The following is an 18,749-nucleotide window of genomic DNA, read 5'->3' as shown; positions in this document are numbered from 1 at the left end:
CACTTTCCGGTTTCCCTGTATTCCTAATTGAGTGAGCGACACACTTGTGATTTAGTTTACAAAGTAGTGCTTTGGGTTTCTGTTCTTCTTGGAAACTTGTTTCTGTGCTGTACAGTGTGATATATCACTTTTCAGTTTTCCTGTTGTAATAATTGAACGGGCGACACGTATGTGATTTAGTTTACAAAGTTGTGCTTCTTTTCTGTTCTTTCAATGAAAACATATTCCTGTGCTGTACAGTGTGTTATATCACTTTTCAGTTTTCCTCTTATAATAATTGAACCCGCGACACGTATGTGAATTAGTTTACAAAGTTGTGCTTTGCTTTTCTGTTCTTTCGATGGAAACTAGTTTCTGTGCCGTACAGTGCGATATAACACTTTTCGGTTTTCCTGTATTCCTAATTGAGCGAGTGACACACATGAGATTCAGTTTACAAAGTAGTGCTTTTCATTTACATTCTTTCGTTGGAAACTCGTCCCTGTTAGGAAACTTGTTCCTGTTAGGAACAATTTAGGGTTAGGGTTAGGGTTAGGGTTAGGGTTAGGGTTAGGGTTAGGGTTAGGGTTAGCGTTAGGGTTAGGGTTAGGGTTAGGGTTATATCACTTTTCAGTTTTCCTGTTATAATAATTGAACAGGCGACACATATGTGAATTAGTTTACAAAGTTGTGCTTTGCGTTTCTGTTCTTTCAATGGAAACTTGTTTCTGTGCCATACAGCGCGAGATAACACTTTTCAGTTTTCCTGTATTCCTAATTGAGCGAGCAACACACAGGTGATTCTGTTTAAAAGTAGTGCTTTGCTTTTCTGTTCTTTCATTGGGAACTTGTTCTTGTGCTGTACAGTGAGATATATTACTGTTCAGTTTTCCTGTATTCCTAATGGAGCGAGCGACACACATGTGATTTAATTTACAAATTAGTGATTTTCTTTTTTGTTCTTTCATTTGAAACTTGTTCCTGTGCTGTACAATGTGATATATCACTTTTCAGTTTTCCTGTTATAATAATTGAACAGGCGACACGTATGTGAATTAGTTTACAAAGTTGTGCTTTGCGTTTCTGTTCTTTCGATGGAAACATGTTCCTGTGCTGTACAGTGTGTTATATCACTTTTCAGTTTTCCTCTCATAATAATTGAACAGGCGACACGTATGTGAATTAGTTTACAAAGTTGTGCTTTGCGTTTCTGTTCTTTCTTTGGAAACTTGTTTCTGTGCCATACAGTGTGAGATAACACTTTCCGGTTTCCCTGTATTCCTAATTGAGTGAGCGACACACTTGTGATTTAGTTTACAAAGTAGTGCTTTGGGTTTCTGTTCTTCTTGGAAACTTGTTTCTGTGCTGTACAGTGTGATATATCACTTTTCAGTTTTCCTGTTGTAATAATTGAACGGGCGACACGTATGTGATTTAGTTTACAAAGTTGTGCTTCTTTTCTGTTCTTTCAATGAAAACATATTCCTGTGCTGTACAGTGTGTTATATCACTTTTCAGTTTTCCTCTTATAATAATTGAACCCGCGACACGTATGTGAATTAGTTTACAAAGTTGTGCTTTCCTTTTCTGTTCTTTCGATGGAAACTAGTTTCTGTGCCGTACAGTGCGATATAACACTTTTCGGTTTTCCTGTATTCCTAATTGAGCGAGTGACACACATGAGATTCAGTTTACAAAGTAGTGCTTTTCATTTACATTCTTTCGTTGGAAACTCGTCCCTGTTAGGAAACTTGTTCCTGTTAGGAACAATTTAGGTTTAGGGTTAGGGTTAGGGTTAGGGTTAGGGTTAGGGTTAGTGTTAGCGTTAGGGTTAGGGTTAGGGTTAGGGTTATATCACTTTTCAGTTTTCCTGTTATAATAATTGAACAGGCGACACATATGTGAATTAGTTTACAAAGTTGTGCTTTGCGTTTCTGTTCTTTCAATGGAAACTTGTTTCTGTGCCATACAGTGCGAGATAACACTTTTCAGTTTTTCTGTATTCCTAATTGAGCGAGCGACACACAGGTGATTCTGTTTAAAAGTAGTGCTTTGCTTTTCTGTTCTTTCGTTGGAAACTTGTTCTTGTGCTGTACAGTGAGATATATTACTTTTCAGTTTTCCTGTATTCCTAATGAAGCGAGCGACACACATTTGATTTAGTTTACAAATAGGTGATTTTCTTTTTTGTTCTTTCATTTGAAACTTGTTCCTGTGCTGTACAATGTGATATATCACTTTTCAGTTTTCCTGTTACAATAATTGAACAGGCGACACGTATGTGAATTAGTTCACAAAGTACTGCTTTGCCTTTCTGTTCTTTCGATGGAAACATGTTCCTGTGCTGTACAGTGTGTTATATCACTTTTCAGTTTTCCTCTTATAATAATTGAACAGGCGACACGTATGTGAATTAGTTTACAAAGTTGTGCTTTGCGTTTCTGTTCTTTTGATGAAAACATGTTCCTGTGCTGTACAGTGTGTTATATCACTTTTCAGTTTTCCTCTTATAATAATTAAACAGGCGACACGTGTGTCATTTAGTTTACAAAGTTGTGCTTTCCGTTTCTGTTCTTTCTTTGGAAACTTGTTTCTGTGCCATACAGTGTGAGATAACAATTTCCGGTTTCCCTGTATTCCTAATTGAGTGAGCGACACACTTGTGATTTAGTTTACAAAGTAGTGCTTTGGGTTTCTGTTCTTCTTGGAAACTTGTTTCTGTGCTGTACAGTGTGATATATCACTTTTCAGTTTTCCTGTTGTAATAATTGAACGGGCGACATGTATGTGATTTAGTTTACAAAGTTGTGCTTTGCTTTTCTGTTCTTTCGATGGTAACTAGTTTCTGTGCCGTAAAGTGCGATATAACACTTTTCGGTATTCCTGTATTCCTAATTGAGCGAGTGACACACATGTGATTCAGTTTACAAAGTAGTGCTTTTCATTTACGTTCTTTCCTTGGAAACTTGTTCCTGTTAGGAACAAGTTAGAGTTAGGGTTAGAGTTAGGGTTAGGGTTAGGGTTAGGGTTAGGGTTAGGGTTAAGGTTAGGGTTAGGGCTGGGTAAGGGATAGGGTTAGCGTTAGGGTTAGGGTTAGGGTTAGGGTTAGGTTTAGGGGTTAGGGTTAGGGTTAGGGTTAGGGTTAGGGTTAGGGCCTTTGGGTTAGGGTTAGGGTTAGGGTTAGGGTTAGGGTTAGGGTTAGGGTTACAGGTTAGGGTTAGGGTTAGGGTTAGGGTTAGGGGTTAGAGTTAGGGTTAGGGCCTTAGGGTTAGGGTTAGGGTTAGGGTTAGGGTTAGGGTTAGGGTCTTTGGGTTAGGGTTAGGGTTAGGGTTATATCACTTTTCAGTTTTCCTGTTATAATAATTGAACAGGCGACACGTATGTGAATTAGTTTACAAAGTTTTGCTTTGCGTTTCTGTTCTTTCTTTGGAAACTTGTTTCTGTGCCATACAGTGTGAGATAACAATTTCCGGTTTCCCTGTATTCCTAATTGAGTGAGCGACACACTTGTGATTTAGTTTACAAAGTAGTGCTTTGGGTTTCTGTTCTTCTTGGAAACTTGTTTTTGTGCTGTACAGTGTGATATATCACTTTTCAGTTTTCCTGTTGTAATAATTGAACGGGCGAAATGTATGTGATTTAGTTTACAAAGTTTTGCTTCGCTTTTCTGTTCTTTCGATGGTAACTAGTTTCTGTGCCGTAAAGTGCGATATAACACTTTTCGGTATTCCTGTATTCCTAATTGAGCGAGTGACACACATGTGATTCAGTTTACAAAGTAGTGCTTTTCATTTACGTTCTTTCCTTGGAAACTTGTTCCTGTTAGGAACAAGTTAGAGTTAGGGTTAGAGTTAGGGTTAGGGTTAGGGTTAGGGTTAGGGTTAAGGTTAAGGTTAGGGCTGGGTAAGGGATAGGGTTAGCGTTAGGGTTAGGGTTAGGGTTAGGGTTAGGGTTAGGTTTAGGTGTTAGGGTTAGGGTTAGGGTTAGGGTTAGGGTTAGGGTTAGGGTTAGTATTAGGGTTAGGGTTAGGGTTATATCACTTTTCAGTTTTCCTGTTATAATAATTGAACAGGCGACACATATGTGAATTAGTTTACAAAGTTGTGCTTTGCGTTTCTGTTCTTTCAATGGAAACTTGTTTCTGGGCCGTACAGTGCGAGATAACACTTTTCAGTTTTCCTGTATTCCTAATTGAGCGAGCAACACACAGGTGATTCTGTTTAAAAGTAGTGCTTTGCTTTTCTGTTCTTTCGTTGGATTCTTGTTCTTGTGCTGTACAGTGAGATATATTACTGTTCAGTTTTCCTGTATTCCTAATGGAGCGAGCGACATACATGTGATTTAGTTTACAAATTACTGATTTTCTTTTTTGTTCTTTCATTTGAAACTTGTTCCTGTGCTGTACAATGTGATATATCACTTTTCAGTTTTCCTGTTATAATAATTGAACAGGCGACACGTATGTGAATTAGTTTACAAAGTTGTGCTTTGCGTTTCTGTTCTTTCGATGGAAACATGTTCCTGTGCTGTACAGTGTGTTATATCACTTTTCAGTTTTCCTCTTATAATAATTGAACAGGCGACACGTATGTGAATTAGTTTACAAAGTTGTGCTTTGCGTTTCTGTTCTTTCTTTGGAAACTTGTTTCTGTGCCATACATTGTGAGATAACACTTTCCGGTTTCCCTGTATTCCTAATTGAGTGAGCGACACACTTGTGATTTAGTTTACAAAGTAGTGCTTTGGGTTTCTGTTCTTCTTGGAAACTTGTTTCTGTGCTGTACAGTGTGATATATCACTTTTCAGTTTTCCTGTTGTAATAATTGAACGGGCGACACGTATGCGATTTAGTTTACAAAGTTGTGCTTTGCTTTTCTGTTCTTTCGATGAAAACATATTCCTGTGCTGTACAGTGTGTTATATCACTTTTCAGTTTTCCTCTTATAATAATTGAACAGGCGACACGTATGTGAATTAGTTTACAAGGTTGTGCTTTGCTTTTCTGTTCTTTCGATGGAAACTAGTTTCTGTGCCGTACAGTGCGAGATAACACTTTTCGGTTTTCCTGTATTCCTAATTGAGCGAGTGACACACATGTGATTCAGTTTACAAAGTAGTGCTTTTCATTTACATTCTTTCGTTGGAAACTTGTCCCTGTTAGGAAACTTGTTCCTGTTAGGAACAAGTTAGGGTTAGGGTTAGGGTTAGGGTTAGGGTTAGAGTTAGGGTTAGGGTTAGGGTTAGGGTTAGGGTTAGGGTTACAGGTTAGGGTTAGGGTTAGGGTTAGGGTTAGGGTTTAGGGTTAGGGTTAGGGCCTTAGGGTTAGGGTTAGGGTTAGGGTTATATCACTTTTCAGTTTTCCTGTTATAATAATTGAACAGGCGACACATATGTGAATTAGTTTACAAAGTTGTGCTTTGCGTTTCTGTTCTTTCAATGGAAACTTGTTTCTGTGCCATACAGTGCGAGATAACACTTTTCAGTTTTTCTGTATTCCTAATTGAGCGAGCGACACACAGGTGATTCTGTTTAAAAGTAGTGCTTTGCTTTTCTGTTCTTTCGTTGGAAACTTGTTCTTGTGCTGTACAGTGAGATATATTACTTTTCAGTTTTCCTGTATTCCTAATGAAGCGAGCGACACACATTTGATTTAGTTTACAAATAGGTGATTTTCTTTTTTGTTCTTTCATTTGAAAGTTGTTCCTGTGCTGTACAATGTGATATATCACTTTTCAGTTTTCCTGTTACAATAATTGAACAGGCGACACGTATGTGAATTAGTTCACAAAGTACTGCTTTGCCTTTCTGTTCTTTCGATGGAAACATGTTCCTGTGCTGTACAGTGTGTTATATCACTTTTCAGTTTTCCTCTTATAATAATTGAACAGGCGACACGTATGTGAATTAGTTTACAAAGTTGTGCTTTGCGTTTCTGTTCTTTTGATGAAAACATGTTCCTGTGCTGTACAGTGTGTTATATCACTTTTCAGTTTTCCTCTTATAATAATTAAACAGGCGACACGTGTGTCATTTAGTTTACAAAGTTGTGCTTTCCGTTTCTGTTCTTTCTTTGGAAACTTGTTTCTGTGCCATACAGTGTGAGATAACACTTTCCGGTTTCCCTGTATTCCTAATTGAGTGAGCGACACACTTGTGATTTACTTTACAAAGTAGTGCTTTGGGTTTCTGTTCTTCTTGGAAACTTGTTTCTGTGCTGTACAGTGTGATATATCACTTTTCAGTTTTCCTGTTGTAACAATTGAACGGGCGACATGTATGTGATTTAGTTTACAAAGTTGTGCTTTGCTTTTCTGTTCTTTCGATGGTAACTAGTTTCTGTGCCGTAAAGTGCGATATAACACTTTTCGGTATTCCTGTATTCCTAATTGAGCGAGTGACACACATGTGATTCAGTTTACAAAGTAGTGCTTTTCATTTACGTTCTTTCCTTGGAAACTTGTTCCTGTTAGGAACAAGTTAGAGTTAGGGTTAGAGTTAGGGTTAGGGTTAGGGTTAGGGTTAGGGTTAGGGCTGGGTAAGGGATAGGGTTAGCGTTAGGGTTAGGGTTAGGGTTAGGGTTAGGGTTAGGGGTTAGGGTTAGGGTTAGGGTTAGGGTTAGGGCCTTTGGGTTAGGGTTAGGGTTAGGGTTATATCACTTTTCAGTTTTCCTGTTATAATAATTGAACAGGCGACACATATGTGAATTAGTTTACAAAGTTGTGCTTTGCGTTTCTGTTCTTTCAATGGAAACTTGTTTCTGGGCCGTACAGTGCGAGATAACACTTTTCAGTTTTCCTGTATTCCTAATTGAGCGAGCAACACACAGGTGATTCTGTTTAAAAGTAGTGCTTTGCTTTTCTGTTCTTTCGTTGGAAACTTGTTCTTGTGCTGTACAGTGAGATATATTACTGTTCAGTTTTCCTGTATTCCTAATGGAGCGAGCGACATACATGTGATTTAGTTTACAAATTACTGATTTTCTTGTTTGTTCTTTCATTTGAAACTTGTTCCTGTGCTGTACAATGTGATATATCACTTTTAAGTTTTCCTGTTACAATAATTGAACAGGCGACACGTATGTGAATTAGTTTACAAAGTTGTGCTTTGCGTTTCTGTTCTTTCGATGGAAACATGTTCCTGTGCTGTACAGTGTGTTATATCACTTTTCAGTTTTCCTCTTATAATAATTGAACAGGCGACACGTATGTGAATTAGTTTACAACGTTGTGCTTTGCGTTTCTGTTCTTTTGATGAAAACATGTTCCTGTGCTGTACAGTGTGTTATATCACTTTTCAGTTTTCCTCTTATAATAATTAAACAGGCGACACGTGTGTCATTTAGTTTACAAAGTTGTGCTTTCCGTTTCTGTTCTTTCTTTGGAAATTTGTTTCTGTGCCATACAGTGTGAGATAACACTTTCCGGTTTCCCTGTATTCCTAATTGAGTGAGCGACACACTTGTGATTTAGTTTACAAAGTAGTGCTTTGGGTTTCTGTTCTTCTTGGAAACTTGTTTCTGTGCTGTACAGTGTTATATATCACTTTTCAGTTTTCCTGTTGTAATAATTGAACGGGCGACACGTATGTGATTTAGTTTACAAAGTTGTGCTTCTTTTCTGTTCTTTTGATGAAAACATATTCCTGTGCTGTACAGTGTGATATATCACTTTTCAGTTTTCCTGTTGTAATAATTGAACGGGCGACACGTATGTGATTTAGTTTACAAAGTTGTGCTTCTTTTCTGTTCTTTTGATGAAAACATATTCCTGTGCTGTACAGTGTGTTATATCACTTTTCAGTTTTCCTCTTATAATAATTGAACAGGCGACACGTATGTGAATTAGTTTACAAAGTTGTGCTTTGCTTTTCTGTTCTTTCGATGGAAACTAGTTTCTGTGCCGTACAGTGCGAGATAACACTTTTCGGTTTTCCTGTATTCCTAATTGAGCGAGTGACACACATGTGATTCAGTTTACAAAGTAGTGTTTTCATTTACATTCTTTCATTGGAAACTTGTCCCTGTTAGGAAACTTGTTCCTGTTAGGAACAAGTTAGGGTTAGGGTTAGGGTTAGCGTTAGGGTTAGGGTTAGGGTTAGGGTTATATCACTTTTCAGTTTTCCTGTTATAATAATTGAACAGGCGACACGTATGTGAATTAGTTTACAAAGTTGTGCTTTGCGTTTCTGTTCTTTCAATGGAAACTTGTTTCTGTGCCGTACAGTGCGAGATAACACTTTTCAGTTTTTCTGTATTCCTAATTGAGCGAGCGACACACAGGTGATTCTGTTTAAAAGTAGTGCTTTGCTTTTCTGTTCTTTCGTTGGAAACTTGTTCTTGTGCTGTACAGTGAGATATATTACTTTTCAGTTTTCCTGTATTCCTAATGAAGCGAGCGACACACATTTGATTTAGTTTACAAATAGGTGATTTTCTTTTTTGTTCTTTCATTTGAAACTTGTTCCTGTGCTGTACAATGTGATATATCACTTTTCAGTTTTCCTGTTACAATAATTGAACAGGCGACACGTATGTGAATTAGTTTACAAAGTTCTGCTTTGCCTTTCTGTTCTTTCGATGAAAACATGTTCCTGTGCTGTACAGTGTGTTATATCACTTTTCAGTTTTCCTCTTATAATAATTGAACAGGCGACACGTATGTGAATTAGTTTACAAAGTTGTGCTTTGCGTTTCTGTTCTTTCTTTGGAAACTTGTTTCTGTGCCATACATTGTGAGATAACACTTTCCGGTTTCCCTGTATTCCTAATTGAGTGAGCGACACACTTGTGATTTAGTTTACAAAGTAGTGCTTTGGGTTTCTGTTCTTCTTGGAAACTTGTTTCTGTGCTGTACAGTGTGATATATCACTTTTCAGTTTTCCTGTTGTAATAATTGAACGGGCGACACGTATGCGATTTAGTTTACAAAGTTGTGCTTTGCTTTTCTGTTCTTTCGATGAAAACATATTCCTGTGCTGTACAGTGTGTTATATCACTTTTCAGTTTTCCTCTTATAATAATTGAACAGGCGACACGTATGTGAATTAGTTTACAAGGTTGTGCTTTGCTTTTCTGTTCTTTCGATGGAAACTAGTTTCTGTGCCGTACAGTGCGAGATAACACTTTTCGGTATTCCTGTATTCCTAATTGAGCGAGTGACACACATGTGATTCAGTTTACAAAGTAGTGCTTTTCATTTACATTCTTTCGTTGGAAACTTGTCCCTGTTAGGAAACTTGTTTCTGTTAGGAACAAGTTAGGGTTAGGGTTAGGGTTAGGGTTAGCGTTAGGGTTAGGGTTAGGGTTAGGGTTAGGGTTAGGGTTAGGGTTACAGGTTAGGGTTAGGGTTAGGGTTAGGGTTAGGGGTTAGGTTTAGGGTTAGGGCCTTAGGGTTAGGGTTAGGGTTAGGGTTAGGGTTAGGTTTAGCGTTAGGGTTAGGGTTAGGGTTAGGGTTATATCACTTTTCAGTTTTCCTGTTATAATAATTGAACAGGCGACACGTATGTGAATTAGTTTACAAAGTTGTGCTTTGCGTTTCTGTTCTTTCAATGGAAACTTGTTTCTGTGCCGTACAGTGCGAGATAACACTTTTCAGTTTTTCTGTATTCCTAATTGAGCGAGCGACACACAGGTGATTCTGTTTAAAAGTAGTGCTTTGCTTTTCTGTTCTTTCGTTGGAAACTTGTTCTTGTGCTGTACAGTGAGATATATTACTGTTCAGTTTTCCTGTATTCCTAATGGAGCGAGTGACACACATGTGATTTAGTTTACAAATTAGTGATTTTCTTTTTTGTTCTTTCATTTGAAACTTGTTCCTGTGCTGTACAATGTGATATATCACTTTTCAGTTTTCCTGTTATAATAATTGAACAGGCGACACGTATGTGAATTAGTTTACAAAGTTGTGCTTTGCGTTTCTGTTCTTTCGATGGAAACATGTTCCTGTGCTGTACAGTGTGTTATATCACTTTTCAGTTTTCCTCTTATAATAATTGAACAGGCGACACGTATGTGAATTAGTTTACAAAGTTGTGCTTTGCGTTTCTGTTCTTTCTTTGGAAACTTGTTTCTGTGCCGTACAGTTTGAGATAACACTTTTCAGTTTTCCTGTATTCCTAATTGAGCGAGCAACACACAGGTGATTCTGTTTAAAAGTAGTGCTTTGCTTTTCTGTTCTTTCGTTGGAAACTTGTTCTTGTGCTGTACAGTGAGATATATTACTTTTCAGTTTTCCTGTATTCCTAATGAAGCGAGCGACACACATTTGATTTAGTTTACAAATAGGTGATTTTCTTTTTTGTTCTTTCATTTGAAACTTGTTCCTGTGCTGTACAATGTGATATATCACTTTTCAGTTTTCCTGTTACAATAATTGAACAGGCGACACGTATGTGAATTAGTTTACAAAGTTCTGCTTTGCCTTTCTGTTCTTTCGATGAAAACATGTTCCTGTGCTGTACAGTGTGTTATATCACTTTTCAGTTTTCCTCTTATAATAATTGAACAGGCGACACGTATGTGAATTAGTTTACAAAGTTGTGCTTTGCGTTTCTGTTCTTTCTTTGGAAACTTGTTTCTGTGCCATACATTGTGAGATAACACTTTCCGGTTTCCCTGTATTCCTAATTGAGTGAGCGACACACTTGTGATTTAGTTTACAAAGTAGTGCTTTGGGTTTCTGTTCTTCTTGGAAACTTGTTTCTGTGCTGTACAGTGTGATATATCACTTTTCAGTTTTCCTGTTGTAATAATTGAACGGGCGACACGTATGCGATTTAGTTTACAAAGTTGTGCTTTGCTTTTCTGTTCTTTCGATGAAAACATATTCCTGTGCTGTACAGTGTGTTATATCACTTTTCAGTTTTCCTCTTATAATAATTGAACAGGCGACACGTATGTGAATTAGTTTACAAGGTTGTGCTTTGCTTTTCTGTTCTTTCGATGGAAACTAGTTTCTGTGCCATACAGTGCGAGATAACACTTTTCGGTATTCCTGTATTCCTAATTGAGCGAGTGACACACATGTGATTCAGTTTACAAAGTAGTGCTTTTCATTTACGTTCTTTCCTTGGAAACTTGTTCCTGTTAGGAACAAGTTAGAGTTAGGGTTAGAGTTAGGGTTAGGGTTAGGGTTAGGGTTAGGGTTAGGGTTAGGGCTGGGTAAGGGATAGGGTTAGCGTTAGGGTTAGGGTTAGGGTTAGGGTTAGGGTTAGGGTTAGGGGTTAGGGTGAGGGTTAGGGTTAGGGTTAGGGCCTTTGGGTTAGGGTTAGGGTTAGGGTTATATCACTTTTCAGTTTTCCTGTTATAATAATTGAACAGGCGACACATATGTGAATTAGTTTACAAAGTTGTGCTTTGCGTTTCTGTTCTTTCAATGGAAACTTGTTTCTGTGCCGTACAGTTTGAGATAACACTTTTCAGTTTTCCTGTATTCCTAATTGAGCGAGCAACACACAGGTGATTCTGTTTAAAAGTAGTGCTTTGCTTTTCTTTTCTATCGTTGGAAACTTGTTCTTGTGCTGTACAGTGAGTTATATTACTGTTCAGTTTTCCTGTATTCCTAATGGAGCGAGCGACACACATGTGATTTAGTTTACAAATTAGTGATTTTCTTTTTTGTTCTTTCATTTGAAACTTGTTCCTGTGCTGTACAATGTGATATATCACTTTTCAGTTTTCCTGTTATAATAATTGAACAGGCGACACGTATGTGAATTAGTTTACAAAGTTGTGCTTTGCGTTTCTGTTCTTTCGATGGAAACATGTTCCTGTCCTGTACAGTGTGTTATATCACTTTTCAGTTTTCCTCTTATAATAATTGAACAGGCGACACGTATGTGAATTAGTTTACAAAGTAGTGCTTTGCGTTTCTGTTCTTTTGATGAAAACATGTTCCTGTGCTGTACAGTGTGTTATATCACTTTTCAGTTTTCCTCTTATAATAATTAAACAGGCGACACGTGTGTCATTTAGTTTACAAAGTTGTGCTTTCCGTTTCTGTTCTTTCTTTGGAAACATGTTTCTGTGCCATACAGTGTGAGATAACACTTTCCGGTTTCCCTGTATTCCTAATTGAGTGAGCGACACACTTGTGATTTAGTTTACAAAGTAGTGCTTTGGGTTTCTGTTCTTCTTGGAAACTTGTTTCTGTGCTGTACAGTGTGATATATCACTTTTCAGTTTTCCTGTTGTAATAATTGAACGGGCGACACGTATGTGATTTAGTTTACAAAGTTGTGCTTCTTTTCTGTTCTTTTGATGAAAACATATTCCTGTGCTGTACAGTGTGTTATATCACTTTTCAGTTTTCCTCTTATAATAATTGAACTGGCGACACGTATGTGAATTAGTTTACAAAGTTGTGTTTTGCTTTTCTGTTCTTTCGATGGAAACTAGTTTCTGTGCCGTACAGTGCGAGATAACACTTTTCGGTTTTCCTGTATTCCTAATTGAGCGAGTGACACACATGTGATTCAGTTTACAAAGTAGTGTTTTCATTTACATTCTTTCGTTGGAAACTTGTCCCTGTTAGGAAACTTGTTCCTGTTAGGAACAAGTTAGGGTTAGGGTTAGGGTTAGGGTTAGTGTTAGCGTTAGGGTTAGGGTTAGGGTTAGGGTTATATCACTTTTCAGTTTTCCTGTTATAATAATTGAACAGGCGACACATATGTGAATTAGTTTACAAAGTTGTGCTTTGCGTTTCTGTTCTTTCAATGGAAACTTGTTTCTGGGCCGTACAGTGCGAGATAACACTTTTCGGTTTTCCTGTATTCCTAATTGAGCGAGCAACACACAGGTGATTCTGTTTAAAAGTTGTGCTTTGCGTTTCTGTTCTTTCGATGGAAACATGTTCCTGTGCTGTACAGTGTGTTATATCACTTTTCAGTTTTCCTCTTATAATAATTAAACAGGCGACACATGTGTCATTTAGTTTACAAAGTTGTGCTTTCCGTTTCTGTTCTTTCTTTGGAAACTTGTTTCTGTGCCATACAGTGTGAGATAACACTTTCCGGTTTCCCTGTATTCCTAATTGAGTGAGCGACACACTTGTGATTTAGTTTACAAAGTAGTGCTTTGGGTTTCTGTTCTTCTTGGAAACTTGTTTCTGTGCTGTACAGTGTGATATATCACTTTTCAGTTTTCCTGTTGTAATAATTGAACGGGCGACATGTATGTGATTTAGTTTACAAAGTTGTGCTTTGCTTTTCTGTTCTTTCGATGGTAACTAGTTTCTGTGCCGTAAAGTGCGATATAACACTTTTCGGTATTCCTGTATTCCTAATTGAGCGAGTGACACACATGTGATTCAGTTTACAAAGTAGTGCTTTTCATTTACGTTCTTTCCTTGGAAACTTGTTCCTGTTAGGAACAAGTTAGAGTTAGGGTTAGAGTTAGGGTTAGGGTTAGGGTTAGGGTTAGGGTTAGGGTTAGGGTTAGGGCTGGGTAAGGGATAGGGTTAGCGTTAGGGTTAGGGTTAGGGTTAGGGTTAGGGTTAGGGTTAGGGGTTAGGGTTAGGGTTAGGGTTAGGGTTAGGGTTAGGGCCTTTGGGTTAGGGTTAGGGTTAGGGTTATATCACTTTTCAGTTTTCCTGTTATAATAATTGAACAGGCGACACATATGTGAATTAGTTTACAAAGTTGTGCTTTGCGATTCTGTTCTTTCAATGGAAACTTGTTTCTGTGCCGTACAGTTTGAGATAACACTTTTCAGTTTTCCTGTATTCCTAATTGAGCGAGCAACACACAGGTGATTGTGTTTAAAAGTAGTGCTTTGCTTTTCTGTTCTATCGTTGGAAACTTGTTCTTGTGCTGTACAGTGAGATATATTACTGTTCAGTTTTCCTGTATTCCTAATGGAGCGAGCGACACACATGTGATTTAGTTTACAAATTAGTGATTTTCTTTTTTGTTCTTTCATTTGAAACTTGTTCCTGTGCTGTACAATGTGATATATCACTTTTCAGTTTTCCTGTTATAATAATTGAACAGGCGACACGTATGTGAATTAGTTTACAAAGTTGTGCTTTGCGTTTCTGTTCTTTCGATGGAAACATGTTCCTGTGCTGTACAGTGTGTTATATCACTTTTCAGTTTTCCTCTTATAATAATTGAACAGGCGACACGTATGTGAATTAGTTTACAAAGTTGTGCTTTGCGTTTCTGTTCTTTCTTTGGAAACTTTTTTCTGTGCCATACATTGTGAGATAACACTTTCCGGTTTCCCTGTATTCCTAATTGAGTGAGCGACACACTTGTGATTTAGTTTACAAAGTAGTGCTTTGGGTTTCTGTTCTTCTTGGAAACTTGTTTCTGTGCTGTACAGTGTGATATATCACTTTTCAGTTTTCCTGTTGTAATAATTGAACGGGCGACACGTATGCGATTTAGTTTACAAAGTTGTGCTTTGCTTTTCTGTTCTTTCGATGAAAACATATTCCTGTGCTGTACAGTGTGTTATATCACTTTTCAGTTTTCCTCTTATAATAATTGAAGAGGCGACACGTATGTGAATTAGTTTACAAGGTTGTGCTTTGCTTTTCTGTTCTTTCGATGGAAACTAGTTTCTGTGCTGTACAGTGCGAGATAACACTTTTCGGTTTTCCTGTATTCCTAATTGAGCGAGTGACACACATGTGATTCAGTTTACAAAGTAGTGCTTTTCATTTACATTCTTTCGTTGGAAACTTGTCCCTGTTAGGAAACTTGTTTCTGTTAGGAACAAGTTAGGGTTAGGGTTAGGGTTAGGGTTAGGGTTAGCGTTAGGGTTAGGGTTAGGGTTAGGGTTAGGGTTAGGGTTAGGGTTACAGGTTAGGGTTAGGGTTAGGGTTAGGGTTAGGGGTTAGGGTTAGGGTTAGGGCCTTAGGGTTAGGGTTAGGGTTAGGGTTATATCACTTTTCAGTTTTCCTGTTATAATAATTGAACAGGCGACACATATGTGAATTAGTTTACAAAGTTGTGCTTTGCGTTTCTGTTCTTTCAATGGAAACTTGTTTCTGTGCCTTACAGTGCGAGATAACACTTTTCAGTTTTCCTGTATTCCTAATTGAGCGAGCAACACACAGGTGATTCTGTTTAAAAGTAGTGCTTTGCTTTTCTGTTCTATCGTTGGAAACTTGTTCTTGTGCTGTACAGTGAGATATATTACTGTTCAGTTTTCCTGTATTCCTAATGGAGCGAGCGACACACATGTGATTTAGTTTACAAATTAGTGATTTTCTTTTTTGTTCTTTCATTTGAAACTTGTTCCTGTGCTGTACAATGTGATATATCACTTTTCAGTTTTCCAGTTATAATAATTGAACAGGCGACACGTATGTGAATTAGTTTACAAAGTTGTGCTTTGCGTTTCTGTTCTTTCGATGGAAACATGTTCCTGTGCTGTACAGTGTGTTATATCACTTTTCAGTTTTCCTCTTATAATAATTGAAGAGGCGACACGTATGTGAATTAGTTTACAAAGTTGTGCTTTGCGTTTCTGTTCTTTCTTTGGAAACTTGTTTCTGTGCCATACATTGTGAGATAACACTTTCCGGTTTCCCTGTATTCCTAATTGAGTGAGCGACACACTTGTGATTTAGTTTACAAAGTAGTGCTTTGGGTTTCTGTTCTTCTTGGAAACTTGTTTCTGTGCTGTACAGTGTGATATATCACTTTTCAGTTTTCCTGTTGTAATAATTGAACGGGCGACACGTATGCGATTTAGTTTACAAAGTTGTGCTTTGCTTTTCTGTTCTTTCGATGAAAACATATTCCTGTGCTGTACAGTGTGTTATATCACTTTTCAGTTTTCCTCTTATAATAATTGAACAGGCGACACGTATGTGAATTAGTTTACAAGGTTGTGCTTTGCTTTTCTGTTCTTTCGATGGAAACTAGTTTCTGTGCCGTACAGTGCGAGATAACACTTTTCGGTTTTCCTGTATTCCTAATTGAGCGAGTGACACACATGTGATTCAGTTTACAAAGTAGTGCTTTTCATTTACATTCTTTCGTTGGAAACTTGTCCCTGTTAGGAAACTTGTTTCTGTTAGGAACAAGTTAGGGTTAGGTTTAGGGTTAGGGTTAGGGTTAGCGTTAGGGTTAGGGTTAGGGTTAGGGTTAGGGTTAGGGTTAGGGTTAGGGTTACAGGTTAGGGTTAGGGTTAGGGTTAGGGTTAGGGGTTAGGGTTAGGGTTAGGGCCTTAGGGTTAGGGTTAGGGTTAGGGCCTTAGGGTTAGGGTTAGGGTTAGGGTTATATCACTTTTCAGTTTTCCTGTTATAATAATTGAACAGGCGACACATATGTGAATTAGTTTACAAAGTTGTGCTTTGCGTTTCTGTTCTTTCAATGGAAACTTGTTTCTGTGCCTTACAGTGCGAGATAACACTTTTCAGTTTTTCTGTATTCCTAATTGAGCGAGCGACACACAGGTGATTCTGTTTAAAAGTAGTGCTTTGCTTTTCTGTTCTTTCGTTGGAAACTTGTTTCTGTGCTGTACAGTGAGATATATTACTTTTCAGTTTTCCTGTATTCCTAATGAAGCGAGCGACACACATTTGATTTAGTTTACAAATAGGTGATTTTCTTTTTTGTTCTTTCATTTGAAACTTGTTCCTGTGCTGTACAATGTGATATATCACTTTTCAGTTTTCCTGTTACAATAATTGAACAGGCGACACGTATGTGAATTAGTTTACAAAGTTGTGCTTTGCGTTTCTGTTCTTTCGATGGAAACATGTTCCTGTGCTGTACAGTGTGTTATATCACTTTTCAGTTTTCCTCTTATAATAATTGAACAGGCGACACGTATGTGAATTAGTTTACAAAGTTGTGCTTTGCGTTTCTGTTCTTTTGATGAAAACATGTTCCTGTGCTGTACAGTGTGTTATATCACTTTTCAGTTTTCCTCTTATAATAATTAAACAGGCGACACGTGTGTCATTTAGTTTACAAAGTTGTGCTTTCCGTTTCTGTTCTTTCTTTGGAAACTTGTTTCTGTGCCATACAGTGTGAGATAACACTTTCCGGTTTCCCTGTATTCCTAATTGAGTGAGCGACACACTTGTGATTTAGTTTACAAAGTAGTGCTTTGGGTTTCTGTTCTTCTTGGAAACTTGTTTCTGTGCTGTACAGTGTTATATATCACTTTTCAGTTTTCCTGTTGTAATAATTGAACGGGCGACATGTATGTGATTTAGTTTACAAAGTTGTGCTTCTTTTCTGTTCTTTTGATGAAAACATATTCTTGTGCTGTACAGTGTGTTATATCACTTTTCAGTTTTCCTCTTATAATAATTGAACAGGCGACACGTATGTGAATTAGTTTACAAAGTTGTGCTTTGCTTTTCTGTTCTTTCGATGGAAACTAGTTTCTGTGCCGTACAGTGCGAGATAACACTTTTCGGTTTTCCTGTATTCCTAATTGAGCGAGTGACACACATGTGATTCAGTTTACAAAGTAGTGTTTTCATTTACATTCTTTCGTTGGAAACTTGTCCCTGTTAGGAAACTTGTTCCTGTTAGGAACAAGTTAGGGTTAGGGTTAGGGTTAGGGTTAGGGTTAGGGTTAGGGTTAGGGTTATATCACTTTTCAGTTTTCCTGTTATAATAATTGAACAGGCGACACATATGTGAATTAGTTTACAAAGTTGTGCTTTGCGTTGCTGTTCTTTCAATGGAAACTTGTTTCTGTGCCGTACAGTGCGAGATAACACTTTTCAGTTTTTCTGTATTCCTAATTGAGCGAGCGACACACAGGTGATTCTGTTTAAAAGTAGTGCTTTGCTTTTCTGTTCTTTCGTTGGAAACTTGTTCTTGTGCTGTACAGTGAGATATATTACTTTTCAGTTTTCCTGTATTCCTAATGAAGCGAGCGACACACATTTGATTTAGTTTACAAATAGGTGATTTTCTTTTTTGTTCTTTCATTTGAAACTTGTTCCTGTGCTGTACAATGTGATATATCACTTTTCAGTTTTCCTGTTACAATAATTGAACAGGCGACACGTATGTGAATTAGTTTACAAAGTTGGGCTTTGCGTTTCTGTTCTTTCGATGGAAACATGTTCCTGTGCTGTACAGTGTGTTATATCACTTTTCAGTTTTCCTCTTATAATAATTGAACAGGCGACACGTATGTGAATTAGTTTACAAAGTTGTGCTTTGCGTTTCTGTTCTTTCTTTGGAAACTTGTTTCTGTGCCATACATTGTGAGATAACACTTTCCGGTTTCCCTGTATTCCTAATTGAGTGAGCGACACACTTGTGATTTAGTTTACAAAGTAGTGCTTTGGGTTTCTGTTCTTCTTGGAAACTTGTTTCTGTGCTGTACAGTGTGATATATCACTTTTCAGTTTTCCTGTTGTAATAATTGAACGGGCGACACGTATGCGATTTAGTTTACAAAGTTGTGCTTTGCTTTTCTGTTCTTTCGATGAAAACATATTCCTGTGCTGTACAGTGTGTTATATCACTTTTCAGTTTTCCTCTTATAATAATTGAACAGGCGACACGTATGTGAATTAGTTTACAAGGTTGTGCTTTGCTTTTCTGTTCTTTCGATGGAAACTAGTTTCTGTGCCGTACAGTGCGAGATAACACTTTTCGGTTTTCCTGTATTCCTAATTGAGCGAGTGACACACATGTGATTCAGTTTACAAAGTAGTGCTTTTCATTTACATTCTTTCGTTGGAAACTTGTCCCTGTTAGGAAACTTGTTCCTGTTAGGAACAAGTTAGGGTTAGGGTTAGGGTTAAGGTTAGGGTTAGGGTTAGGGGTTAGGGTTAGGGTTAGGG

This window comes from Meriones unguiculatus, chromosome 17 (assembly GCF_030254825.1).
Source record: "Meriones unguiculatus strain TT.TT164.6M chromosome 17, Bangor_MerUng_6.1, whole genome shotgun sequence".
Classification (NCBI taxonomy): Eukaryota; Metazoa; Chordata; class Mammalia; order Rodentia; family Muridae; genus Meriones; species Meriones unguiculatus.
This window is presented reverse-complemented; position numbering follows the sequence as displayed.